This window comes from Vicugna pacos, chromosome 2, assembly GCF_048564905.1.
Source record: "Vicugna pacos chromosome 2, VicPac4, whole genome shotgun sequence".
In the NCBI taxonomy this organism is placed as follows: domain Eukaryota; kingdom Metazoa; phylum Chordata; class Mammalia; order Artiodactyla; family Camelidae; genus Vicugna; species Vicugna pacos.
The window spans coordinates 122,642,881-122,670,696 of NC_132988.1; the positions used below are offsets into that span (position 1 = coordinate 122,642,881).

The following is a 27,816-nucleotide window of genomic DNA, read 5'->3' on the forward strand; positions in this document are numbered from 1 at the left end:
TTGTACACAGTTTATAGGCTTTAATCTGTTTTTGTCTCTCTCTTCAGTATCCCTAGCAGTTACCTATTCTTACTCCCTTCAGCAGACTCCCAACAACATCTAGTCTAGGAAATCAGCTTTGATGAGGGGGCCGGGGGCAGTCACAGAAGATGCAACTAAGGCACAGAGAGGCTGCATAATTTGCCCAAGAAGATCAGCTTCAACCCCCAACAGTGTGTGTCACTTCCCTCTGTTTAACTCTTATGCTAAGCAAGATAACTTTTTGTAGATTATGGTTATAAACAGATAAGGTATCAAAATAAATTCAAGGACACACATCAACTCTAAGATGTTCATTAACTCAAATATTTTGTTTCTATTTATTTTATTTCTATTAAAAATAATTAAGAACCTCTGCAGTCAATACAGCAAAATATTTCTGGGATATAATCTAAAATATAGAGGTGTTAAGTGTGTCATAACTCATACTTATTTGTATGTTGACAAGACAAAATGATTTGAAAGTCCCTCTCCCCTCCCCCTACTCACTACGGGCTCTCACCTGAGCTCCCAGACCACACATCTAACAGCCTTTCACTTTACCCACATCTGAACTCATCAGTGTTCCCCCAGAACTCCCTATGCAGCTCTCCCTCCTCAGAGCACAGCAGGACCATAATTTACCACATTAATCCACACAGAAACCTGGGTCTTAATCCATCCTACCTTCACAGAAAACATTCATCCTTTCCTTTTTACCATCTAAACATGCCTTCAATCTGTTTGCTTTTACCCACTGACCGTCCCACCGCTCAAGAGGAAGCCACCAACACTGCCCACCTGGACCCACAAATCTCCCAAGTGGCCGCAGAGCCGCTATCCCCTACTTGAGACAAATGGGATTATGTCACTCCCGCGCTTTTTGGACTCTTTTCAAACTCACGGTTCTTAGAAGAAACTCCAAGTTCTTCACCTGCTGAAGGTCTTTGCTATGAAACTGTCAGCTCAGGGAGGGCAGGACATGCCCTCTTCCCTCGGACCCACCCACTGGGAGAGCAACAGGTTGGGAGGACCTGCTGAGCTACACCTGCCTGTATTCTAAACCTGGTCTTGAGTTCTTAGCAAACTGCTTCACTTATCCATACAAATCCAAGGTAGATTAGAAAGATTTTAGATGTTGAGCTTGACTATTGATTTGGGGATTTTGCACTTGCAACCTGCAAGGACATGTTCTAATGATTCTGTCTTCTTAAAACCACACCCAGATTCAGGTAATATTTGTGGAATGTCTTCCGAGAAAAAGGGATTGTACTTATACAGACTTTATATTGTATAACATGAACAACCTGGACAGGGTCACAAATGGAACAGCATCACAAGTGACAGAAGACAAGTTAGAGGCATATAGCAACAGGTCACAAAATGGTAAGAGCAAGGTTGTTTCTCCAAACCCCGAAAAAATTCCTTGAAGAACAGAAATCTCTGAATTTTGAAAGTAAAATACTATCATATAAAGAAATGAAATAAATAATCCTCTTCGTCAGGGTTTCAAGATCTGACTGAAGAATTTTTAGCATGCCATACTGAATCCTAGCACAGAAAAATCAGATGGACTAGTGGTGAGTATGTTCCAGGGAAACGGCAGTAATTCCTCCACTTGTAAGAGGACACACACTCAGATGACGAAGGTGATTGTAAACCACATTCTGGAGAATTTCAGAAGATTCAGTCACCGCTTCAAGATGGTGATAACACGGTAGGACAGCTTGGAAGCATGCTTCTAACTGAGTCACCGGCATTCTTTCACTGCAGGGGGAAAAGGAGGCCCCCATTCAAGAGTAGAGATGTTCCTGTCATGTATCACGGGCCGTGCCTCGGGGACTCAGTGCCCTGCAGCAGCCCTGCCCGAGGCGAGGACAAGCAAGGTGGCCCACGCAAGCAGGAGGGGCACTTTGCTTGAGAAATCCCATCTCCGATGGGAGCAAGAGGGGCTGGTGGGGTTGTGTGAACCTGTAAATTCTCACTGAAACACTCCTGCATACATTCAAGTGATACAATTAAAAGTAGCAGGTTATTAAACAAAATTTCAATTGTTAGTGTTAATTTTACCATTCCTTTCCGCTTGTCCCCTGCACTCTGAGACAGGCTTAGGCTCTCTCACACCTGCAGCTCTGATGCAATAGCTGTGAAGTTATTTTACTTTGCTGCATGTGTCTTCACTCCTCGTGTCGCTGTGACTGTCGTCTCTTAACACAGCCAGATGTCTTCCTAGATCTCTCCATGAGTTCCTTGCTCCTGCCTCTCAGATCCTGAGATAAACAACCGGTGAAGGCACATGGCTAGAAAAGGCACTGTGGACTTGACCAAAGTCCTCAGTGACCCCCTAGGTGAGTGCTGCCCACCCCTTACCTTTGATTCTCAAGGTTCTGCCCAGGGTGACATCCAGACAGGAGAGAGTCTTGGGCCCAATTAAAAGCTGTGTGGTTTGGTTGCGGGGACAGGTGCAGGAGCTGGTTCCGGAGCCGGGCCCCTCACCACCTCTGCTCCTCTGTCTACCGAGGCCCCGCTGCCAGGCCCCCAGGCTCCCTGATTTTCTGTCCTTCTCATCTACTCTACTCCAAGCGCTTTTCCTCTTCCTTTTTTCCCTGATTATCCCCAGCTGGGGTGATTTTTCCATCACAGTATCTGAAAAAATTTCCTGCAGCTGAAAAAGAGGTCTCCAGATGTCAATGCCAATATGCTGGTTCTTGAAGAGAGCCCCTGGTTAGGGGGACTCTCACCAACAGTCACCAGGATTCAGACATGTTGCAGGTCGACCACCCCCAATAAGAGTTTGCTGTGACCCCAAGGCACGCACAGCATCCCTGCTCACAAAACTGTAGTTGGCCCACTCATCCGTTATTAAGAAGCAAAAAGAAAAAAATTACTCATGTTTCTTACTGAAATTATTTATGAGGTGGAAAAAGAAATTGTAATACAAAAGAACAAATTTGACTCCATGTTAGATGCGTTCATTTCGCTTTAAACCTGTACCATGTTTTCTGGGCTGAGACTTGCTATCTCTGCACCTTTTTTGAAAGGAAGTTGCCTTTAGCCTGAAATATACAGGAGAGCCTATTCTCTGGGCTCTGATCTTTAAGGATGTTAGCTCTTCTACACTTACGTAGAGATGGCAAGTTGCAAAATAGAGAATAACTTTTTTTTTTTTTTTTGGAGGTTTTACGGGGACACTATGATTTGACCCACATGGACAGCTGCAAGAACAAAGGATTTCAAGGAGAAACAATTCGTACAGGAAGAAGTTTGCAACAACCAACCACACCCCCGCCGCTTTTTACTGTAAAAGGAGACTGAATTCTGACTTGGGGAAGAGAGATCTCCTGGATAACAGTATGCCATCTTCTGGGTCTGCCAGCTTTTCAAATAAACTCACTATTCCTTACTCCAAAATCTCATCTCCCATTTTTTGGCCTGTCATGCTGCAAGCAGAACGAGTTTGGACTTGGTAAAAAAATGACTGCATTGGAGGTAGTATGTCTCCACAGTTTCCTCATTTCCAGTATGTCATAACCTATCAATTTTATATGCTGTTTAACAACATGATCAAAAAACCTATTATACAGAATTGATTCCACGGAAATAAAATTATTTCTACTCCTTCAAACCTTATTTTCTTCTATTTTATTTTGTTGCTTATTGAAAAGAAAATAAAAGTAAAATCATTTTATTTCACGTATTTTTTATAGCTACATATTGTAAATACTAATAAGACTTAAGTTGCAATAAAAATTGTTCATATATTAGTATAAAGATATATACACAATTAATGCAGATTAGGAAAGGAGTTGATATTTACTAAAAATCCACTGCACATCCATTCTTTTACAAGCATATCCTGGAATATAAGCTCTGTTATCCAGGGGTCCCCCACCCCCATTCTCACTGCCGAGTCCCTAAGTAATCAACTACCAAAGCACCAGCATAGAACCACGTGATCACTATTTTAGGTATAAATGAGAGAATTAGCTCATTCAATTCTAAATCAGAAATCTTTAAATACATACTGAACTTATTTACAGATAAAGAAAATTGGACACAAAAAAGAACAGTTTCTCCCCCACGTCACAAAGATAACAACTGGTAAAGGCAAGATTTGAACTCATCTGCCTGATTTCAAAAACAAAGGTGGAAAACCCTTCAACTGTGGAGGGTCCAGCAGCACAGTGTATCACCCTATCTTTGTTCAGATCTAGCTTTAGACAGCCTGAGACAGCACCCCATTCCTATGGAGCTCGAGGGCAAATGATAATAATAAGGATTTTATATTAAGTAGTTTCTTAGTTCTCATTTATATAAAGTGTCAGCAGGTCAGCAGAAAACTCTGGGAAATATGAGTGGGTACATAGCTTTTTGCTGTCAGGACAGAGTGACCTTCCCATGAGAGGCCTCATGGACATAAACTAAAGGCAGCTGAGCAATGAAAAGTAGCAAGACCCTGGAACTCAAGCAAGAAGGATCCCTGCCATCCCCTGCCCAGTTGCCTCTTCACCCGCGTGGACACGATGGCAGAAGACCCAGGTTCTTCTCCAAGTTACACCATCATGGATTCTCACCCATAAATAGTTATGACTCCATGCTCTCTTAAGTAATTTCCAACTCAAATATGATGACACCAATATCTCACCAGAATCTCTATGTCTCCACTTTCTCTCTTCTATTAGGAGACTATATCTATGGCCACAAAGCAGAAATCCAATTAAAACACCATGCACGAAGCCTGGTGAAAGTCTGCATAAAGAGACATTGTCCTCACGCTCAGTGAATGAAAACTCAGAAAAAGTAGTCCTTTTCCCTCTGCAAGTGGGAGGTAGGCTGATTATGTGTGTGTGTTTGTTTGTGTGTGTGTGTAAATCAAATATAATCAAGTCTGGGATGTGTACAGATTTTTTTTAATGTCACTGTCATTTCATGGGGATGAGCCAACATTTAAAGTAATTTGAGTCTAGTGTTCTGAGAGTCTCAGTCTCTTTTGGTGGAGGAGGGGAAAGGGAAAAGGAAAGAAGGAAAGAGTTAAATGAAGCAAAGGAGTAAGAATACTGCTAGGGAAAGGCAAGACATTAATTTTGCTCCTACTTTCATCACACACAAATTAGGGACTGGCTTTCCCCAAGTTTTGTCTAGCACTGAGTTGCAGAAGAAGAGGTGACAGCCCATTTCTCACTGAGATTGTGACTATACGTGGGATCTTATAGACACAAATTATTTACCCTGATCAAACACTCTAGCAGCAGGCCGTAATTCTCCTATTTTGAGAGACAAGAAAACAGGAATTGAAAGAGGGTATATAACTTGACAAAAGTCAGAGGACCAATAAACTAAAGAGGATGAATTCATACTCAGATCTGAATGCAGAGTCTGATCTTCCCACTCCCAGGGCTCGAGAATCCTTAACATACAGGCTCCCCAGCTCCACTGCATTGTTCCTGGCACCAAGCATTTCTCATGGCGATGGTCTCCAGTTCTCAGACACAGCACTTTTTGCAGCCAATAACCTCCATTCGGCCTTGATCATCTACCTGCCTCGCCCACCAGGTTTCACCATAGAGGCAGGAAAGCTGGCTTTCAAGTGCATACAAAACCACCCCTGGTCTGACCTGGGCTCTTCCGCGGCTTTTCCAGCGTAAGGCAGCCATAAAACTGCTCACAGTTTGTACATGAGACACACTACCGCTCTCCATCTGTCTCCCCACCTATACTACTTAGCTATAACCATTTTGAGAATCTTGGAAACAAATTTTTAAAAACAGAATAGAAAGGATTCTGTAACAATTACTTAATATTTGCAATTTTAAATGACAAGTAACAAAGTGAGTATTTACAAATCGAATCTGCCTTCCTAGGTGTCAGTTTTAACAGTTACAAAATATAATAGCAAAAAATTTTCACTTACAAAATTAACAAAAACATCAACAATAATCTGGAATAAACTCAAAACCAATGCCCATGTTGTACATGGAGAAAGTACAGTACTGTACTGAGGGGTAAAGTAAGAGGTGTGAATGTAGAGAGATCAACATATTTTATGGAGGAAAGCAGTTTTGTAAAGATGTACTTTTTCCTAAAGGTAATTCAAAACTTACTAAAAAATCCTATGATAACCCTTATCTGTTTTTTCTTAAGTTTAAAAATGTATTTTAGAATTCTTCAGGAGTAATAAAGTCATAATACTAGCCAAGAAAATTAGGGATGGAAGAAAGAATCAAAAAATCGCACTGTCAGACATTAAATGTTTACAATATGTTAAATATAGCACTGGAGGAAGAAAGTAAGATTGACAGAAATAAACCATGAGCTCAAAAAGAGACTGTAGTATACATAAGTATTTTGTACAGGTGGGATTTCAAATCAAAGAGCAAAGTTTGAATTCAATAATAGTCCTGGGACAATCAGAGAATCACCTGGAAAAAACAAATTCTTTTCCGGTCATAATGACCCTAATAAAAATTACAGAAAGTGATGTAAATATTAGAAAGTACTAATAACAACAAATACAACCCTTTGCTCATATTAATTCAACTTCTCCTCACTATGACAAGTACTATTATCATCTCCATCTTAGAGATTAAAAAAACCTACAGAAGAGATTTATACCATTATAAGACAGTGTTTCTAAGAATAATATCAAGGATAAACCCAAAAAGAATACATTTACTATCTTTAGTTTATTTTGGGCCAAAACAAAATAAACCTACTGAACAAAATGAAAGGCAAGAAATGACAAGAAGAAGCTCTGTGATACATGTTGATGAAGACCAGGGGTTAATATTGATAACATACAAAGAGCTGTCACAAAGGAACAAGAAGCTCCCTCATTTAAATGTTTGCAAAGGACAAAGGGATCATTCACTTTTTGAGAATCAGATGGCTAATGAGTGAAAAATGCTCAATACTTCACTGGTCATCAAATGCAAACTAAAACAATGAAAAAGCACTTTGGCTCATCATATTGCCAAATATTTTTCAAAGATATTCTAGCTAGTGTCCATCTGTGGGAGAAAAAACTGTGAGAGATCTTTTTGGAGCACGACGTGTCAATGGATATGTAAACTCTGAAAAATGTGTGTACACACAGACTCAACTCCACTTTTAAGAATCGTTTCGTATAGAAACAAAATCAGTTCAAAAAGATGTACTCATCAGAGCATTTACACAGCACTGTATACAATGGTGGGAAGAAAAGCTGAAGTGAAATCATATCCAGCGATAGAGCATTGGTTACATAAGTAATTCTACTTCTTTTCATTCCCCACTGTAGAAGCAATTTCTTGAGTCACTTGAAAGGAGCCTGTGATGTATGTAATTGTCACATCCACGGACTAAATTTTCAGAATCCTTAACTAAAGGAATACTTATACAAGATCACAGGAATGTTTGTACAAGAAGGATGCCAGTCAAACATCCTTTCTGACAGTGGAAATTGGAGAAAACTTAAATGTCCACCATCAAGACAATGATGCTGTAAATGAAGGCGAGCTGTGGGCACTAAGGGGCCTGCGTTTCGGCGTGGCCCAAGGCCTTGTCCACAGTACACTCCCACCAAAGTTGTCCTTAAACAAGAGACCAAACCTGCACATCAGGAGACCCCTCTATCTGAAAGGACCGGGTGAGTCTGGAGTGGGAGGACGTCTGTGATATACACTTGAGTGAATAAACCGAGCTGCAGAATACATATAGTATGGCCTTATTTTTCAATAAAGTATATATACACACACATATACATAGATTTCTCATATACGCATCTGTATGTATGTGTGTATATATATATAACATAGGCATAAAGTTCATGATATACATACTCCACATTGTCAGCAGTTTCTACTTTCAGGAAAAAAGGGGAAGGGATGTAGCTGTCTTTCGGTACAACCACAGTTCTCTTTTTAGTATATCAGTTAAGTATACTTGGAATTTAAAAGTTTATTTAATTCCGAAATAAAATGCATGATGCCTCCACAAGACAGAATGCTATACTGGTCATTAAAAATCATGCCAGGGGAGATAGAATATTGTAGAAAAACGTGTAATAAGCCGTATGGAAAATGGAGGTCTCCACATAGTAATCAGGCATAGAGTGCTCGCTGGTTTTTATGACAGAGGTAATACACACTGATGAAAAGAACAGAAAATAGATGTTAAAGTGTTTATTATTATCTCTGAGTAGTCGGACCAGGATAGACACTTTTGCCCCTTTTTTCAGACTCTTATATTAAATACACATTATTTTTCACCTGGAAAAAGCATTTTTAGATGTCTAGTAAAACACATTGAAAAAAATGCACGAGTACTTACCGAAACAAATAACTAGGAGACACCGCAGCAGCGTCACACAATGTAGAACGGCGATCCTGAATAACACAGCGCAGTTACATAAGGACCCACAAAGTGAGAGCACCTGCTGTAACAGGGCATGGCCCCCTTCTATTTGTCAGTTGTGTCTTCAGGGCTGAGGCAGTTCTGAGCACGGCCAGTGTCAGTGCTGGTGTCTGGATGGATGCCACTGGAGGTGAGGGCACCTGCAAGCCGAGAGGAAGAACAGAAATCATCCTCTGCTTTTGCTGTCTTGTTTCATTGTTACTTTAAAAGAGAGGCGTAAATAAGATAAAGAATCTTCCCTACTGAAATTTCAGTAATGAAACCGGTTTTAAAGTGTTCACAACTTATATTCTGCCTATAACTGTCTTTTCAACAAAGCATCATATCTATTAAATGTTAATTAACTCAGTTAATTAACTACCTGTTGAAACCTTTTAAAGAACATAAAATGTACTATGTAAAAACACCACGTCTGCAGTGACTAGCCCAGCTGTCTTGATGGCAGTGCAGTCAACCCCCACCATCCTGCGGCCATGAGCTCCTGATGCTGGTAAGAGAGCACGCTGCCGCCTCAGATAGAGAGGCACGGTGAAACCATTTTCTGAAATCTACAGCACTGACAAAACATAACTGACAATTCCCAGGCTCCTTTGAGGCTGTCATTTTCGGTTTCTGGCCAACACCCGTCAATGAGCAGAACCACCCCATTCCCGAGCCATGGGACTCACGTGGGAAGCAGTTTTGGAGAAATTTCCAGGTATAGAATGTAACCAACTATACGTAGAACTCTCACAAAAGAAAAGATGCGATACTCTGGTTTTGGAAGACACTCAAAATATTCTCCTAAGCATTAGTAGATGGAAAGGCTGGGCTTGTCCTCAGTCACTTATTTATTTCACAGCCAGTTAGCATCTCCCACAAACCCTGTTTCCCTGTGTCTGCAGGGAGACTGAGGCACACTGCTTCTGTCGATCTTATAAGTCACAGGGCAGAGGTGTGTGTCTCACGCCTGTAACCCTCACACAGGGTCACTTCCTAGCCTCACTGTCTGAACTTGGCCCCATTTTCTCACCTGTTTATTTTGGTATCTGTTCTTCTGTAAGCTGCCTGAAATGCATTTTGGAACAAGTCAGAAGAATCAGTGGGTAGATAAATGGACAGATGGAAAGGTGAACAAAAGAAGAAAGAAAAGGGGAACAAAAAAATTTCCTATGTAAAACCCTCTTGTAGTCAGGGAAGAAAACCACCATGGAGAATTGTGAAGAGGCAGGTAGCTTAGGACTGTCTCCTGGATTCCATGAAAAGTCACACCAAGAGATGAGAGGGTAGCATTATAAATAGTAAAAAAAAAAAAAGCATGAATGGTTGAAAAATATATCTACAATATGTACTTTATAAAGAATAGATTCAAATCAGCAGGGCCCAATAACACAATCATTGGGTATTCACTGAAGTGAGAATCCCATCTCCAAACCACAAGGCATCCCTTCGGAGCAGAGAGTCAACACGGGGCGGTCATAAAACCGTCACCACAAAAGCTATGCCATCCTGCACTTACGAGGAACGAGCAGCTGTGCTCGGGCTGCCCACGCGCGTCATTTACGCACCACAGAACCTCTACGGGGGGGGGACGCCTAGCGAGCCCCGTCTCTGCAGGACAGAAAACAAGTCCGGGAGAGGCTAAGCCGACCTACCAGTTCTCCATCTCACAGGACTGGTCACTCCAGAACTGGACTCGAACTCGGAACCACGTTTGTAACCACAGTACTACCATAATTTATGTGCTTTTTGTGTGTATAATACATTTGTTTCTGGCATGAAAGGATATTTAATTAATGTTCGGTTGTTTTGTCTATATCATTAGCTCACAATTTTTATATTTTTGAACTGTACTCTTTTCCCCTGGAGAATGAACGGAAAGAGCAGGGGTCAGAATGAGGTGGGGCTCCATTCTTTATCTGTTACCTCATCTCATCCAAGTCCCCAACCAGGGAGAAGGAGCAGATGTTCTCTTCACCTTTTAAAGAGAGGTTTCCAGTGATGGTGACTTACTCAACTCCAAAACCAAGGCTGGAGAAAGGCACATGCAGCAACCAGAGCAGTATCACCTGTAGGAAGGCAAAAAGAGCTCAGGGGAGGGCTCAGGGTGTCAGCCTGATTTAATTTCATTTGATTAAAGAATACCACAGTCTAAAAATACTAGCATGCAATGGATTTGCCCTTTCTTGACATCTAAAACGTTTCCACAGCCCACATGTAACATTATCGTGAACTAGTGAAAGGAAGAGCCCACAGACAGGGAAAATCAATGCCACAGACAGGCTGAAACACAGGCTGGAGGAAAGGAAGAGAAAGGGCATAGTTAAGAAGAGGGGAAAGGCTGGGAAAAAGACATCATCACAAGGACTCTCAAGCATCATCCAACAATCATATAATCATTCATTCAAGAGAGAGTTACTGACGTCCTATTTTGTGCAAGATTTTACAGCGGGCAAAGAAACCGCAGCGTCCATGGTGACAGCAAGTGGCGGGGCTATAATACAATTCTGATCCCGGTACCTTGCACACTTTTACTCAGTATAAAGGCAAAAAATAAAAAATAAAATAATACTATGTAAACTCTACGCATTTTTTGAAAAAAAATTAAAAAAGACCTAAATACCTGGACAGACAGACACACCACGCACATTCCTGGAACAAATGACAGCGCTCTTGTGATGGCAGTGCTCCCCAGAGCGATCCGTATACTCAACGTGGTCTCGATCACAATCCCAGTGGGCTCCTCCGCAGTAACTGACTAGCTGCTGCTACAATTCATATGGGAATTCGAGGGTCTCAGTAACTACAACGTACTTGAAAAAGAAGAACAACATGAGAGGACTTGTAATTCTCAATTTCAAACCTTACAACTGTATCTCCAGGTGAGATTAGAGGCCATTTTTAAGTTATTACTGAGTTTATCCTTATTTTCTAAATTCTGTAGCATGAATATATCTGTTAGAATAAGAAAAATAAAAAGTAAGCTATATTTTAAAACATGCACACCGATTCATTCATTGAGAAAAAAAATTTTAACTATAAAGAGGTCAACACATATCTAGTGAAAAAGGACTACTTAAAAACAAGTGTGTATATACAATTTTCATAATTTGAAAACTGAAAAGCACAAACACAAGTTTCTAGGGAGACTGGTGAAACATACTAATAGTTATTTTCAAAACTTCTAATTTAACAATGAAATCTCAAGAAAGGCAAAATCCTAATTGGCAGCCAACTGCAAACACATGGAGAGCGAAGGCCTAGATATCACAGATCCTTTAACTCTGTTACTAACTCAAAAGGAAAGGAAATTCCTCACTGAGGGGACAGTGGAATCCCATGCATAAGACAGGATACACAGTACAAACTGCAATATTATGGGGAGTGAATTTCTTAGAAGAATTCTAAAGTTACAAAATTGCTGAAAATGTATAAAAACACTGTCAGACAGATTAAAACACACAGTCATATATATTATATAGAAACATATGAAGTCTGCTCCCATGTTGCATAGAAATACAAACATATTAGCTCATTTATAGGCACTGATTACTTTGTCACAGTTTGAATATTTCAACTAAAACAAATAATCAATACTACAGTCCTCTTGTCAAAGCTACATGATAAGTTATTCTGCTAAGTAACCATAAAGTGTCTAAGATAGATCTAAAATTAGTGAAAATGATCTTTGTATGGTTCCTTGAATTCTTCTCAAAATTCCAAGCTTAATTTTAAAATAGATCTGAGCAGTATTTCTATATTATCTTTTCCCTTGGGAAATGAACAACACAGTCTGTGCTCAAAATTCTGTCCTGACAATGATTCACGAGCACCGTATCCTCACAAATCTGCTGGACAGAAAGGCAATATCCAGACACTGTGATCAAACCAATGAAACACAAGGAAGACAGTGACCCTAGCCTGGAGGGCTTATAGTCTGTGTCAACACCGGAGTTTTTATTTGATTGGTTTGATTGGGTAGCAAAATAAAATCAATCAAATACTTTCTTCTTTGAGCATTCTGTAAGTCATGACTGTTTTAAGTGTCAAGAGCAGGAAAGACTTAAGCATGACTTGATTAGGTCAACTAGCAACAATCATCACTGGAGAGTGAGTAATAAAGAAATTATCTGACAACAATGCTTCTGCCTACATGAGACCTAAAATAAATCTACACTGATTTCTGAAAGGAAAATGAGGAGATGTGGTCCCCAATGAGAAAACAAACTAACAAGAAATCAAAAAAGGAAAGACGTTTTCATTAACGACTCCAGGCAGTAGTGGAGCATGGTGGTGAAGAGCACAGATGCTGGGGACAAACATGAGGGTCAGAACTCCCACAGCACTGGGTAGCTGTGACACTGATATTTCAGTGAAATTTTCTGCATCTCAGTCTCCTATCCATAGACTGGGGACAGCAACCTCACCCATCTCCTAGAACGGTCCTACGAATTATGTTATTTTATATATACAAGTTTAAATAAAATAACTCAGATTTTAAATAATACCCCAAAAGCACAAGGAACAAAGAAAACAGAGATAAATTGGAGTTCATCAAAATTTAGAAATTTGCTTCAAAGAGCACCATCCATAAAGTGAAAAAACAACACACAGGAGAAAATTTTTCAAATCATTTATCTGATTAGGAATTTGTATCTCCAAATGTAAAAAAAAAAAAAAAACATAAACAAAAAATCCCAAAAAACTCCTACATCTCAACACTAAAAAGGCAACTCAATTAAAAGGTGAATAAAGGATCTGAAAATGTATTATTCAAGGAAAATATACAAATGGCCAATAAGCACAATGAAACGATGTTCAATATCATTAGCTGTAAGGGAAATGAAGTCAAAACAACTAGGAGAAACCGCTTCACACTCACTACAATAGGTTATAAGAAAAAAAAAAGAGTAACAAGCACTAATGAGGACACAGAGGGAGCGGAGCTCGCAGCCCTTGCTGGTGAGGACATAACACAGCGTGGCCACTTTGGAAAACAGCCTGGTAGGTACTCAGAGAGTTGAACATTTGGTTTCTGAATGACCCAGCAATTCTGCTGTCTGGGCACACACGTAAGAGAACTGAAAACAAATGTCCACATAAAAACTCCTAAAGGAATATTCACGGCAACACTACTCATCACAGCCAAAAAGCAGCAACAACCCAAATGCCTATCACGTGATGAATGGGTAAACAGTGGGGCCCAGCCATACAGTGGAATAGTATTCAGCAATAGCAAAGCATAGAGTACTGACCCAGGCCACAACGTGGACAAATATTGAAAACGTTACTCAGTGTGGAAGAAGTCAGTCACAATAGACGGTTCCACTTACAAGAAGTGACTGGGTTTACATGAAATGTCCAGCACAGGCAAACCCACAGAGAAAGAAGAGTGGCTCCTTGGGGCTAGGGGAGGATGGGGAAGATGGGAATGACTGCTTATACGTACGGGGCTTCCTGTTGGGGGGATGAAAATATTCTAAGATGGACTGCGAGGCACAATTCTGGGCATAGAGTAAAAACCACTGTACACTTAAATGGGTGAATTGTATTAAAACTTTTAAGAAAAAAAGCACCTTGGGCCAGTACATTCCATAGTAATGCAAATTGCTAACTTTTGTTAGAGGAAGAGGAAACTGCCCTCAGCATGAAAGCACGAGATCAGCAAATGTGAGTTAACCGGAATTGGACAAGAGCATTTCACTTGAAACAGTTGCTGAGTGTACACGAAATATTCAGAAATACGAAAATCAGTTTGACATCACGAAGAAGCATTCTGCTTCAAATGCAGATCAAGTATTGGGCAAGCCCAACAGCTACAAAAGTACAGAGAAGAAACTTGTTTCTTAAAACAAACACCAGAGCCAACAAGGAAATCGTGGTGAGGAAAGCAGGCAGCCAAAAATCTGGAACAGTTTGCTACAAATAATTCCTCCACTGAAAATTTAAAAATAAAATGAAACTGATGAAATGCTCTGTTGACCTCACGTGAATGGGCTTCCTCCGGTGCTCGACTGTTGGGTAACCCAGATTGAAAGTCTCAGGGAATCAGCATGGCTCCTGGGAGTCCCCAAAGTAATGCCCACCAGCACTCTGACCACCATCAAATCTGCCAGCGTTATACAGAGAAAAGACCAACTTCTGAAAGGCACAGGAAATGTTGACAAGGGAAGAAAAGGCTGCAGTCAGTCCTGGGACAGAGGCCCTCTGAGCAGAGGCCAGAAGGCTGCAGGTGAACTGCAGTGGCCCTGGGGCAGGAAGGGACCACTAGGGAGCAGATCTCAATTCTCTTCTCTCTCTCCATTTGGTAGGAGAGATAAAGCCTGCATCGTTCTCACCTGGAACTGTGGGTTCTGGCTGGCAGAAGTCTTACCCATACGGAATGATTATTCAAGACTCTGTGGAAAAAGTCAAGAAATCGAGAGGGAGTAGGGAGTCAACTCCAAGAGGCTCTAAAATGCTCCCATATTTATTGTGTATAATCAAAGGAAAAATTCATTAACAGTTGTGTGATAGTAAGGAGGAACTTCGGGAAAGACAGGGTGAGGCAGAGATTGTAGAATACACAATGAGTACAAAGGATTAGTTTAATTTTAAGGAAGTAATGGGGTGAAGGGAACAAGATACATTTTTAGATATGTGAATTACAAAGCAGACCACCAGACCAGCCAGGCCTTGTTTTGGGGATAATAGACTTTCTAACAGCACACAAGCCAAGCGTTTATAGCTGAGGGCCTTGGTCCTTGCTTTGCAACCAGCAGAGTGCTATCTAAAACTTCAACTATGCAAGCAAAGCATTGTCTCTGCTTTTTAAGGCAAGGAGACTGGAGTGAGGATGCATAGGAACTTGCTTGCTAAGCAGTTTCTAAGCATATTTTTCTCTTCTTAAAGTTCACAGGTGGCTGGGCTGTGTTACAATTTGTTAACGCAATCATGGGCTCCCACATGGAACCATTATGGAGGACAGACTAGGATGACAAATCCTGGCTGTCGGTCTTTTCCTGCCAGCTTCAGCCACTCTAGCAGGGACTAGACACATCCGTGAATAACGATCCTACAGAACCACCCACACTCTTTAACTCCTGGTGCTTGAAACTTGATAGTAGCTCTACACAACTTACCGAAGAAAACTTTCAGAAATAAAAGTTATTACAATCCCTTTATATCTCATAATATTACTGATTTTTCTGATTGCTCTAAGCTGTTTCTACTTAGTAAAGCACCTAATTCTGCAGGTGAATTCAGTAATTCCCATTGGGCATATCTTGCCAGCTTGGGCTCACTAACTTCTATTGGTCAAATACAGATAAACTTAATTGATTTCCTTGTTTATCAATTTCAGCCGGGAGGAGATGGAGTGTCACTCTGTTCCTCAGCCCAACCTCAACACTTTTCTCATCAACTCAGGTCTCCTGAAAACAAAACAAAGCATTTGTTTCCCTTCCAATCTTTCCACAAACCCAGCAGAAAACATCAGCCTGGAGAAAGAATTCAACACAAATGTTAAAACAAAAATCTATAAACCTGAAGCAACTCCATCTCCGAATCATGATACACAATGACATGAGAGTAAGTGTGTCAGGCACAAAGCATGCGGGAGCCTGACTACCTGATTTCTATTCTTCAAAGGAAGGAAGGTTTTCGTATTTTTTATTATAATTCTTTGTCATTGTTTCTGATTATGCCAAAAAATAGTTTATGAAGTAATTATGCACTGAAATAACAGACATTTATTGTATAAATTACAGAAGGCATTCAGAGGGGTAGGAAAACCCACCTCTGTAAAAAATACAAAATTTCTTCCCCTGTTAAGAACACGTATACAAAATACAACAGAGAATTCAAATTCTTGTGGAGAGGAGCAAAAGTCACAGAACCAAAGCAAAGTCATTACAATGAGTCAATTCAAAATTCACTGGACAAACATGTTCAATGCATTCAAATAATATTAAAGGCACACTGCTAACCATTCACTTAATGATCTGCAGGCTAGAGGAAGAATTTCCCTCTTTAACAGACAAAAGAAATCAATAGGGAGCCCCCAAAAACAAGGACCAAATAACAATCAGGTTTTTTACAGTTCTGATAAATCAGCATGTTCTAAGGATCAAAATCCAGAAATTTTAAACATTCATTCAAACCACAATGAAACAAGCACGTAAAAAAAAAAAAAAGGAACTAAGCTCATAGATCATGTACATAGATCAAGGAGAATTTCTTGTACCGCTGGAAGAAAGTACAGGCAATAGCCTTTTACTTGAAAAATAAAACTACTTTTAAAGATAACTGCTAAAACACATTTCATCATTCATGTTGCCTTGAAAAATCTGAGGCACTTGTATCTGATCAGAAAAGCAATTCTGAGTAATACTAGGTTACAATTCAGTGCCAGTTTGCTTTAGAAGAAAAGAGAAATGAAAAGCTACTGTTTCTCATATCCTGCACAAAGTGTGTAGTGCCTCCTTGCCTCTTTCTCCTCCCATTTTCCAATCTCATGCTCCCCAACCCTTCTGAAACAAGTATGAGAACCTCTTATTCCCAACAATATGCCAAATGACAAACAATATCAATTTATATGTGTAAATATATGCCTACACCTTGAACTGGAGGAGAAAGGTATCCGAAGTCTATATGGAAATTATTTCTCCCTTCCTGAAATCACACACACAAACGTTTACACAGGCACAGACACTTACCCCTGGATTACTGGGCACTTCACAAGCTTAGTACTTACAACTTCTAGAAGATAACTTTTTAGTTAGTTTAAAATACAAAACTGTCAGCTTTTGAAAGCCTTGATCATCTGCTAAACCATCCAAACACGAAAGAGACCCAATTAGCCTTCTCTGTAGAATGTAATTTCCCTTGATGGCAAAACAGACCCTAAGGATTACTGGATCAAAGATTCATGTTTATCACTACCTATGATCGTTTTTAAGCACATTAACAGATTCAGAAATTATTTCTCAACAACAATTATTCGTATTGAAATAGCATACGTGTTCAATTGTCTATACAGAGACTAGGTACCTTGATGGTGCTTAAGAGCTATTTTGTTTATTGCAATAGTTATTTTCAAGTGCAGACAAGGCAGGTGTGTATTACTCAGTTGTTGAGCACCTGCTTAGGATGCGCAATGTCCTGGCTTTATTCTTCAGTACCTCCAAAAAAATAAATAAAAATAAGTGCATATTTAAAAATAAGAATACAGTTATAAAAAAATGCAGACTAAAACCCACTGCAATCTATGTGCTACAATTATACAAAAAAAAGTGTTTCTATCAAATATTGACTATATGCCAATCACAGAGACAACCACAAGTCACACCTGACAACCATCACGTGTGATTCTCAGCAACCCTACTAAGTAGACACGGAAGAGGAACCCGGCGCTGCGGATGAGGAGACGGAGCTCTGAGGAGCCGGGTACGCTGACCGTCCTGCTCCCCGAGACACCACGTCAGCCCAGGGCAAGTGCTGACGGAGCTGCACTGAGGGGACACCCAGCTGCATGGAACCTTGGGGCACTGGGGAGTCCCAGAAAACACTCAAAAGTGTTCAGTGGAAAACCAGCTCAAATATATTACACTGTGCCGCATCCTTTAAAAAGGGAAAATGACTGAGACCTTTTTGATGCCTCCGTGTCCTTTCTGCCATCATCAATTTTTGCATTCTCTGCATGACCAGTGATGAACTGGACCCCAAAGGAACTGCACTCAGATGGAAGAGATTTTAAAGTTATTTTATGAAGTTTGTAAGACTCTGTCTATGCCTCACACAGGTGGTCATCCATCACTTCTCACCTGTGTGGGCGTACCACCTGAAATCACTCCTTTCTGCTTTTTAAAATCCCTTCATCTAATCCAGACTTTTCAACAGCAAAGAAGCAGCTCAACCACAGACACAGGACAGTTTTTCACCAAATGGACTCGAACAGCCCATCAGACAACCTGGAAGCCCTTTCCTTCTATTAAACCCACTTCCAGGTACTTCATCATTTTCTGATTGGTGGACTTGGCCTCTGACTGGCCTACTCAGAGAGCTCCCAGCCTCACATCCGGGGTTGGGAGAGGACCCTGCTGTTGGGGGAAATCAGTGCGGTTGGTGGAAATCCTCCAGCCAGGTCTGCTCGGGTTGAAGTGCCACAACGTGCTCAGAAATTATACCGTCAGCACCCCTGGGCTCCCATGGACTGGTTTCACATTAACCAAACTCATGACACACTGATGAAAGAAAACAAGAAACTTACCTTATTAATGTAACAGAAGATGTGACACTATGAACCAGACTGAAATATCAGAGTTCAACCATGAGTACATTTTCTCCTCCACTGCCCAATCATGGGCAGGCAGTCACATGGCAACCATGGACAGAAGCAGAGCAGGAAGGGATTCTAGATTAACTCAATGGACTAAATTTCCGTTATAAGAACTGTTATACTGCCTGGAAAACAATTAACGCCAATCACAGTGCACTTTCCGTGGACAGTGGCCAAGATACGACTATGAGCACCTGTGTAACTCTCCTTTCCCTGTCCTTTCTGGGCTAACTTATGCACAGGGGTACATAGATTCAGGGATACAGGTAACGCTTAACACCCAAAGCCCATCTCTGGGATCCTCAAAACCAGACAGCGAGGGTTTAAATACCAGCTCTGCCACTTACTAGTTCTGTGATTTTGGCCAACTTACTTACCCTCTGTATGCCTCAATTTCCACATTGTAAACCTGAGACAACAATCAAATTTTCCTTACTCGCTTGTTGAGAAGATTGAAGGATTCATTTCTGTAAAACTCTCAGAAAAGAAAGTAGCACACTTTTGGTGCTCAACAAATGTTAAATTAATATCAAAGTGATTTACAAGTCTGCCTTCTAATCATTTATGTGTTTCCTGGCTAGTCTAAGTCACAAAGAACATCCTTATTTCTACTTTTATAAACTCTTGGGGAGCACACTTCTCTTCTATCTCACCACCTGTTTAAACCACAGGAGGGGGATGCCTCCTAACCACTCCACTGGGCCATGGAGAGTGCTTCTCCCTTCACACCCCTGGCACCTGGCCCACATCTAGCCCTCATCACAGTAACAGACTGAGGTGTGAGTCTGGGAAGACAAGCAGGGCATTTGAAATCCTTCCTTTCCCTCCAGTGTTGGTCACAATTGGGAAGCACTAGGGATGCTCAGTTCCATGGCAGGAAAGCCCTGTGCATGAAGGGGCAGGTCTTCTCAAGGGAAGGCTCGCTGTGGCCCAGAGCTACATGGGACAGCGTGAGTCTCTAATTCTGGGACACAGTGTCATGACATGCATTTCCCACAGCCCTGAATTTCATGGAGAATGTGGCTTCATCAGTAACAAAGAAGACATTTATCACATGCCTACTTTTTTGTGTCATCTCTCAGTTGGCTGCTGGAGACAACATGTGTATAAGTATTGGATCTCCTTAGGCCCCAACATATATGAAGTAACAAATAATTCTGTGGCTTAACGTTGGGTAAGGATGACTGTGTAACAGTTCTTACTCTGCTGATGCTTAATTATGGGTATAGGAAATATGGAAGCTCCTCAAATATCTTTCATCATAAAACCAGATTTTCTTATTTTCCTGTTTCTTAGTAATTTCCAAAGACTCTCAAATGATGGCTTCACACAAAACAGCAGCTAAAGTTTTTGAGCCCTCTTGACATACCCACTGTGGTAAATTCTTTACATAATTTCTAATTCTCACAATTCTACAAAGCAGATATGAATGTCCCCATCTCACACACGAGGGAAAATCTCAAAACGAACTGACTCAGGCTCACGTGGCTCAGTGGCAGCACATGCATGCAAACCCAAGTCAAAAACTACACCCCTTCATAAATGCACCAAATCTCCTACCACCAATTAACACACAGCGGCGGGGTCAATACTCAGGGAACTCAATACACTTTTCAGCTTTAAGGTGCTCCAGAGGCTGCTTCTAGCTCTTTTATAAAATCCCGGCTCACTGGTTTCTAACACTGGAAGACAAGACGAATTTTGCCATTGTTTGCAATGCAAGTCTGAAATGTTCACAGTGACATGACAGAATAAAACTAAGATATAAGCAGAATAATTTTTCCAGGTAGACAGACATAATGGACATTGGGCTATTCTGAAACATTAAGCAAAGGAATCAAAATAAAATAACGTTGTTTAAGCCTTCTTTTACAAACAGGAAAATCAAGACTGTAAGAAAGTGCAACAGCGCCACCTATGGCTAAAAAGACCTTCCAGGTTGCCGGGAAAGATGCAACAAAAAAATTGCCTGTAGGATCAGAAACGAGAATCAGATAACTAAAAGCTTATGTAGCACATACTGCACTTTGCTTCCGGGGAAGGGAGGGGTATTCAGTATTTAATCTGATATTGCTAATACTCCTGAATATAAACAGAAGACATAGGCTCATGGAAACTCATCTTAGAAGAGGAAAGATTCCAGTCCAGCCACTTCATTTTGCAGGAGGGGAAACTGAGACATGGGATCTGTCCTCCTGGTAATCGGCAGCAAAGCTCTCCTAGGTCTCATGTCTTGCACTGTAGCAAAAGCACTGTACTAGGCACTATATTCATAAAAGTCACATTTGTATTTTTCCAACAGTAGGATATCTAAGTATTTTGCAAAGTACTTCTAAAAGAGCCAGGATATCATACAAGTTTAAATACAAAAACGTTTATTTACATAATAAAACAGCATGAGCTTTATTCTATTAGAAAAGTGACATGTCAAATCAATATTTTGATATTTTAAACCTGTTAAGAGTACAGGAAAAAAAATCAAAATTTTCTTTAATCGCAAGAGAAGCTTATTCCCTAAAAATGATCAATGTGGATTTTACTAAACTTAATGGATCTGGTCAGAATCCCACGAATTTAAATGTCTGAGTGCATGGTTACATGGCAACATGAATTCTGAGTTGTAACAATACATATTCTGTGTAATTAATCTTCAAGGTCATCTGATTAAGGCAATTTAACTAGTCCCTGTCTCACTAGAATGATACAGATTTCATTAAAACTTCATACTACACTAAAAAAAAATGAATCCTTCTTACTTTAAACCATATTCAAATATATCATATATATATATTGAATATGCATCAGAAATAAGCGAAACTCTTTAGTATTCAGAGTTGATCCTTCTAAAATATCTGTCATTGTGACAGCACACTTTTATTAATCACCTCTTGGGTTCTTTGTATACAAGGCGTCTAACTCTCACAGTCAGACAATTTAAACGATATTACTCAAATTTCACAAATGAGGAAATTTACTTAAGCCATGAAAACAACTTACATTTTCATCAACAGGAAAGAAAAGAGTAAAGATTTTACTTACAATATTCACTGACAATCTTTTCTTCCATATTAAGACTACATAAAGCAATTCACTCTTTGTAAGTATTTCTGTCAATAAGGGCCACTAGAGAAAAACAAGTAACATCATTAACACTGGTTGGACTTTCAAAGCCCACTTCTCTTTTGCACTATAATTATTTTTAATGTTTGGTTTTCAGTGCTTACAGAGCAATAAAATAAAAAAAAATTAACTTTTCATATAATTACCTGAGAATTAAACATTTGTGAAAATGTACAACTTTAATTTATGCCACTCTGTCTCACATTCTCAATGGTGTCTCTCCTTTGAAGGCCTCATCAGGCTGAGATCACTAAAATCGGCCATTTATGGAGCCACAGGAGTAAGGGTAACCACTTAATGGGAGGCTCATTAGAGGAGCAGTTGAGAATGCATTCTGTGCAGCCTGGATTCCAGCACCGAGCTAGCCACCGCCAGCTGCACGTATTTCGCGACAAGCTGCTCCATCTCTCAATCCCTCAGCTGCAAAAAAGGAGACACTGATACCTACCGTCAAACACCTGCTATGAAGTAAAACACGAGGAAAGCATTTTAGACTTAGGTAGGTGTCCACTCAGAGGGAGTTTGGTCATTATGATGATGAGGATGGCTGTTAGTAAATTAAGCTAGGCCAAACAGGAGAAATCACCTTAAAGTTGAAACATTTTAAGTCAATGAGCATTCCTTTTTGGATGGATTGCAGAATATTCTATTGATTTTTTTAATAAAACAAGTTTTGTCCATTAATTATAGATTTACAGGTTCATGACAAGTCTCCAGATAAAGAATTAGAGGCCTCTAACCTCTGAATACTAAGAAAGTAAAGTTTAATAAAAAATTACGGGGGAGATTATACCTCATTTTGGAGAGTATGTGCTCAGCATGCATGAGGCCCTCAGTTCAGTCCCCATTAACTCCATTTAAAAACTATGATTTTTAAGAAATGGAGAATTAAAGCAAAAAGATGGAGGATTACAGAATTTTTTAGAGACCCATGTCAGATTTTAGATTGGGAAGAAACCATCCATTTCTCAGAAGAAATCTTGAGAACTATGTAAACAGGATCTGAGATGTCTAGTCTTCTAACATTATTCATGAATTCATATTATCAAGTCTTAAAACTACCTGATAACCCACAGTGGTGATACTGATCTTAACAGCTGCCATCACGGATCGAGCTCCGGCTAGGACTGCTCTGTTCTGACATCTCTGCCCCTGAGGCCTCACCAGGCTGAGTGCAGTAAATTCGGTCATTCATGAGCATCTCAGGTAAGTCCTCCATTTGTGTTTCTCACTCTCCCCTCACCACCCCCTCTGAGGGAAGCACTGTTATCATCTTCCCCACCCGCACACAAGGCCACTGAGGCACAGAGACTAAACCCGTTCCAGGTCACATCGTCATTAAAGGACGTCTGTATTTCTGCTGTTTTGCTTTTGACAAAGGAACCTGAGATATCAATTCAAGGGAGACTGTTAAATAATCAAGTCTGTCAGGTCTTCACCTCAAAGAGCAGATGCTATAAATTCCTGATGTAGGATGAGGCTGCCGCTACAAATTGGCTCAGCTTGAATTTAATATCCAAGATGAAGCAGCGGATACACATAAATATTCACGACTGTCAACTCCGCTCACGGGTCTGGGCCCTTCACTGCCTGAACGGGGGTGAAATCCCCACCCGTGTCTGGGAGGGAAGCGCGGCTCTTCCCGGTCTCACCCAGGATTCACGGGCTATTTCCCTCCCCCACAGGCCTCAACGATTAAAAGCTGTCAAGATTTTGACACCATGCAAAACCAAAAGACATTTCTGCAGATGGAGCACTTCCTCAGGCTTAAATCTTTTTTGCCTACACACAGCAAGGGGGAAAAATGAAACATGATTCTACAAAGTCTCTGACCCTCAACATTCACAGGAGTAGAACGGCCACAGCACAAGATGACTCTTGACATGGCAGGATGAGAACAAATTAAAGCCGCCCTACAACAGGCACTCCCAGACACAGCGCTCAGCAGTCTTCTGCACACTCACGGTTGTGCAGCCCTTACCACAATCTATTTCCAGAACACTTCATCACCCCAAAAGAATCCCCCTTTCACTAGCAGTCACTCCCTAATCCCCCTCCACCAAGCCCCTTGCAACCATCACCTGCTCTCTGCCTCTGCATGTGCCTATTCTGGGCATTTCAGATCACTGAATTCAACAGTATGTGGCCGTTTGTGTCTGGTTCCTTTCACTTAACGTGCTGTTATCAAGGCTTGTCAATTTTGAAGTGGTATCAGCATCTCTGTCTTTTTTTTTTGGAAAACGTTAAAGATTATTAGAAGGTGGTAAGTACTATCAAAAAGAGTAGAGTGGAGCATAAGTGATTGGGTTTCAAAGGGAAAAGGGCGAGTTGAACATTCAGGGTGGACTTTCCAAAACAGGTGGCCTTTTTCATTTTCCTCTTTTTTTTTCATTTTTATTCACTCTTACATGTGAATAATGTTCCACTACATGGAGATACTACATTCTGTTCATCCATTCAACAGCTATGTATGGACGAGGTTCAGAAGAATGAGTGTAAGAGGTGACTAGCAGGGATGGCATTTAAGCAAAGGGCAAGATGTGCTTTCAAAGAAAAAAAGCCAACAAACAGAGGCACAAGGATATTCATTGCGTTTCTGAGCAAAGTGCATGCTTGCTTTGGCAGGACTACCGTGCAGGGCTGGGGCGGATATTGGCAGGAATCACGGTGTGGGAGTCACCTGAGAAGACTCTTCACTGCAAGCAGCTCAGCCAATTCTCCTCCCATATCCTGTATTGTTGGAGCAATGTTTCTAGGTTACTCTTATTTCAAGCAATAGCACTTTACTGTACATCTGAACATCTCCATCAGACCGCATTACCTCCAAGCCAGAGAAAATCATTCACTGACCGGAGCAGATCCAAGACATATTGGTGATGGATCAGGGAGTCCTGCAGCATCCCAGACTGCAGGCACAAACCCCACATGTGCCCTGGTGATGTCCGGAAAATAAAATGCATGGAAATATCTCACTGCTGGTACACGAAATCTGCCCTCAAATTGCCACAAAATCATACTGGCAAAGCAATACTCAACCCTCTCACTACAAAAAACAAAAAGCTAAGAAGGCAAGTTTAGGCTCTTCCTTTGAAAATCAGCAACCATCACTGCCAGTATCTGAGCTGGAATGCTCCTGACTTTGAAAACCACTGCGCAGTTACTTTTCAAACATGAAACTCATATATGTATTCCACGTAGATGATATTACAGTAGGATTTTTCTTTTCAAAATTTCCAGTTGCAGCATAAGCACAAGAAAGTTTATGTTTCAGTTTTAAAAAAAATCAATTATCCTCCACTTTCTTAATTTTGAACTTATTAATATTTTATAAATGGGGCTATGCTCCGTATTATAAACCTACTGTTTGATTTCTGCAAACAAGACCTTTATGACCTCACTATTTTAGAGCAAACTTTAACGATTCTTTGAGAGGTGGGGCCTGGGGCGCTCACTAACAGCTCTTTAAATACTGACAAGGATGTTCTATTAAGTAGTGCAAAGGCTCTAACTCCACATTAGCTCAGAAAGCAAAGAAACTACACCAAAGACTTACTTTAACAATTTTATAAATTCCTATTCTTTTGAATATTAAATTTCTTAAAAGATATGATTTTTTTGAAAAAGACAACAGCTGTATTAAATTTCCTATCACCAAGAAAGCAATCTTTATCAAGAATAAAAACCCCTATGGAAATCGCAGTGACAGGACGTTTCTAGCTAAGTGAACATCCAGATCTGAACACAAACTTAAATCCTATCAGAGCTCACTCGAACGAGCTCAACAATGTCCTGGGCTACCCTGGAAATTAGCTCTTCTGTTCCAAATGTTGGCTGAGCTAAGATCATCACACAAGGCAGGGAAGGAGAGAATAGGAAAGTCCACCTGGTGGCCTCAATCAATTTTCTTCCAGCCACAAGGTGCCTCTAGGGCGGCCACACTAACAAGCCCTCCCCATAAGGAAATCCGGCATCCACACTAGCCCTGCCGTCCTCAAGCAGCCCCGACGCCCCTCTCCCTGCGTGTGGATGGTCTTCTAATGACCCCCCAGTTGGTGGCACCCTCCCCCTCTTCCCCGCTACACACACACACACACACACACACACACACACACACACACAGAGCAACGGCAGCCTTCACAAATCACAAATTTGATTACATCACCCCCACTTCAAACTCTTCAGAGGCTCCCTGGTGGAATTCTAGCCCCACCCCAGACACTGCTCGCCCAGCCTCACCTCAGTACACAGGTCCCCAGTGACCTCAGGGGCCACCTGACCTGCTCCTAATTCCCACTTGCCTCCAGGCTTATTTTGACTGTTTCCCAAGGAAGCCTTCCCTCCCTCCAAACTCCACAATTTGTTCCTCTGTTCCTAGAACATTCTAGCCTAAGTCAACTTCTGACACTGCTAAGCTCTCAAGAAGCAAATACATTTTGCTTACTAATGTGGCTCCAACCTCTCTCCCCTAGACTCACAGAAATACCCGTGTTATGAATAAATGAATGACGGGGTTGGTTTCAAAGGGACAGACATACCTGCTCTCGCCCGTCCCGACCCTCTGTCTGTAGAATATCAGAAGCAAAACCAGAAGTATCTTTCCTGACGGTCACTTTCTAATGACACCCTTCACTGCCTACTGTGTCAGTTCTAGTAAAACCCAATTTCTTCCAAAGCCCTCCACCCCGCACTCTCTCCAGTGTCCTTCCCAGCAGGGGAACCCACCACCCTGGACCACACAGGGCATTCTCCTCGGGTCCCCATGCCAAATGCCTCCAGGCCTCTGCCTGGGCTGCACCTGTGACCTGAGCCACATTCTTGACTCCTTCTCCTGGCTGACACTTACTCTGTCCTCACAACTGAATGTAGGGCCCATTTCTTCCAGGAAGTCCTCTCTGATAATGTCCTTTAGGTCTTGGCTGGGCTCTATCTATAGCAGAAGTACATGGTGACCAACAGGGTGTTTGCCCGCTCCTTTGAGACCACGAATTCTTGGGGGCCACGTGGGAAGGAGTGAGAGATTACAAGAGGGGTGGGGGAAGCAAAAAGCAAAAATCACCAGCCCAAGTCCCAAATTCAAGGATACCTTCTCAGAAAAAAGTATAAACTATTTCACATGTGTGCAATTTGTCTACTATTTTTGTGGCTTGTGGACAGCAAGAACTTGGTGTTCTAGTCCAAAGCCCAGATTACATGCAAAAAATGTATATATTCATATCCAAAGGTAACCAGAGCTGCTTAACAACAGTTTGCAGTTAGAATTGAAAGGAACTTTGATAAAGGCAATCTCTCTCTCTCTCTTCTTTCTATTCTGGCATCATGTAATTTTAGAAGTATTTGCATGACTAAGAGATGGCTACAGCCTGTGATACTGCACTGCAGTGTTTGGGGCTGAGGAAGCCCAGATTATATTCACTGTGTAAATGCAATCACACCAACACACTGATAGGTGCCGTGTTGGTGGAGCTGACGTTCCAAAGCGGGCAACCTTATGTTGTAAGAGAACTCTAAATAGAAAGTAAGAAATGCAATGTTCTGTACTCAATTTCATTTGTTATGTGGGCCATTAACTGAGAGTATATCTTGACTAATGAAACCCAAAAATAAATTGTCAACGTCAATTTTCTTCATCTGACCGTTTTATGCTAACTTTGGATATCAAACCCTCACTCCGTAAGTAAAGATCAGGTTTACGCTGCAGCACAGCTACATCCCGTGGAAGAAAGCCAATCAAGGGATAACTGGAGAGTTTCCCTCCAGAAGCTTCTAACTCTGGCTTTGCACCTGTACGTCATTTGCCACCACGTCATCCTCAAAGGAGTAAGACCTTACCTCTGTGGGGCGAAAAGCACTGCGGTGCTTCAGAAGCATCAAAGAACACTGAACTTTGTGAAACAGTCCTGAGGCACTTAAATCGCACTTTTTCTGAAAGGCTCCAATACTGACCCACTTCACCATTCCAGGCATAACAGGGAGGTACCGGAATTAGTAGA

General features: G+C 41.1%; 1 protein-coding gene across 1 annotated transcript in view; it reads right to left on the minus strand.

Moving 5' to 3' along the window:
* The window catches only part of LOC140688506 (trafficking protein particle complex subunit 9-like), a 120,705-nt gene that overhangs the window by 22,045 nt on the left and 70,844 nt on the right, over positions 1-27,816 (minus strand). The window contains exons 4-6 of the mRNA XM_072948078.1: positions 11,012-11,201; positions 10,367-10,457; positions 8,326-8,549 (exon numbers count right to left, since the gene is read on the minus strand). The gene's annotated coding sequence lies outside the window, so the exon portion shown is untranslated. The remainder of the gene's footprint in view (positions 1-8,325; positions 8,550-10,366; positions 10,458-11,011; positions 11,202-27,816) is intronic.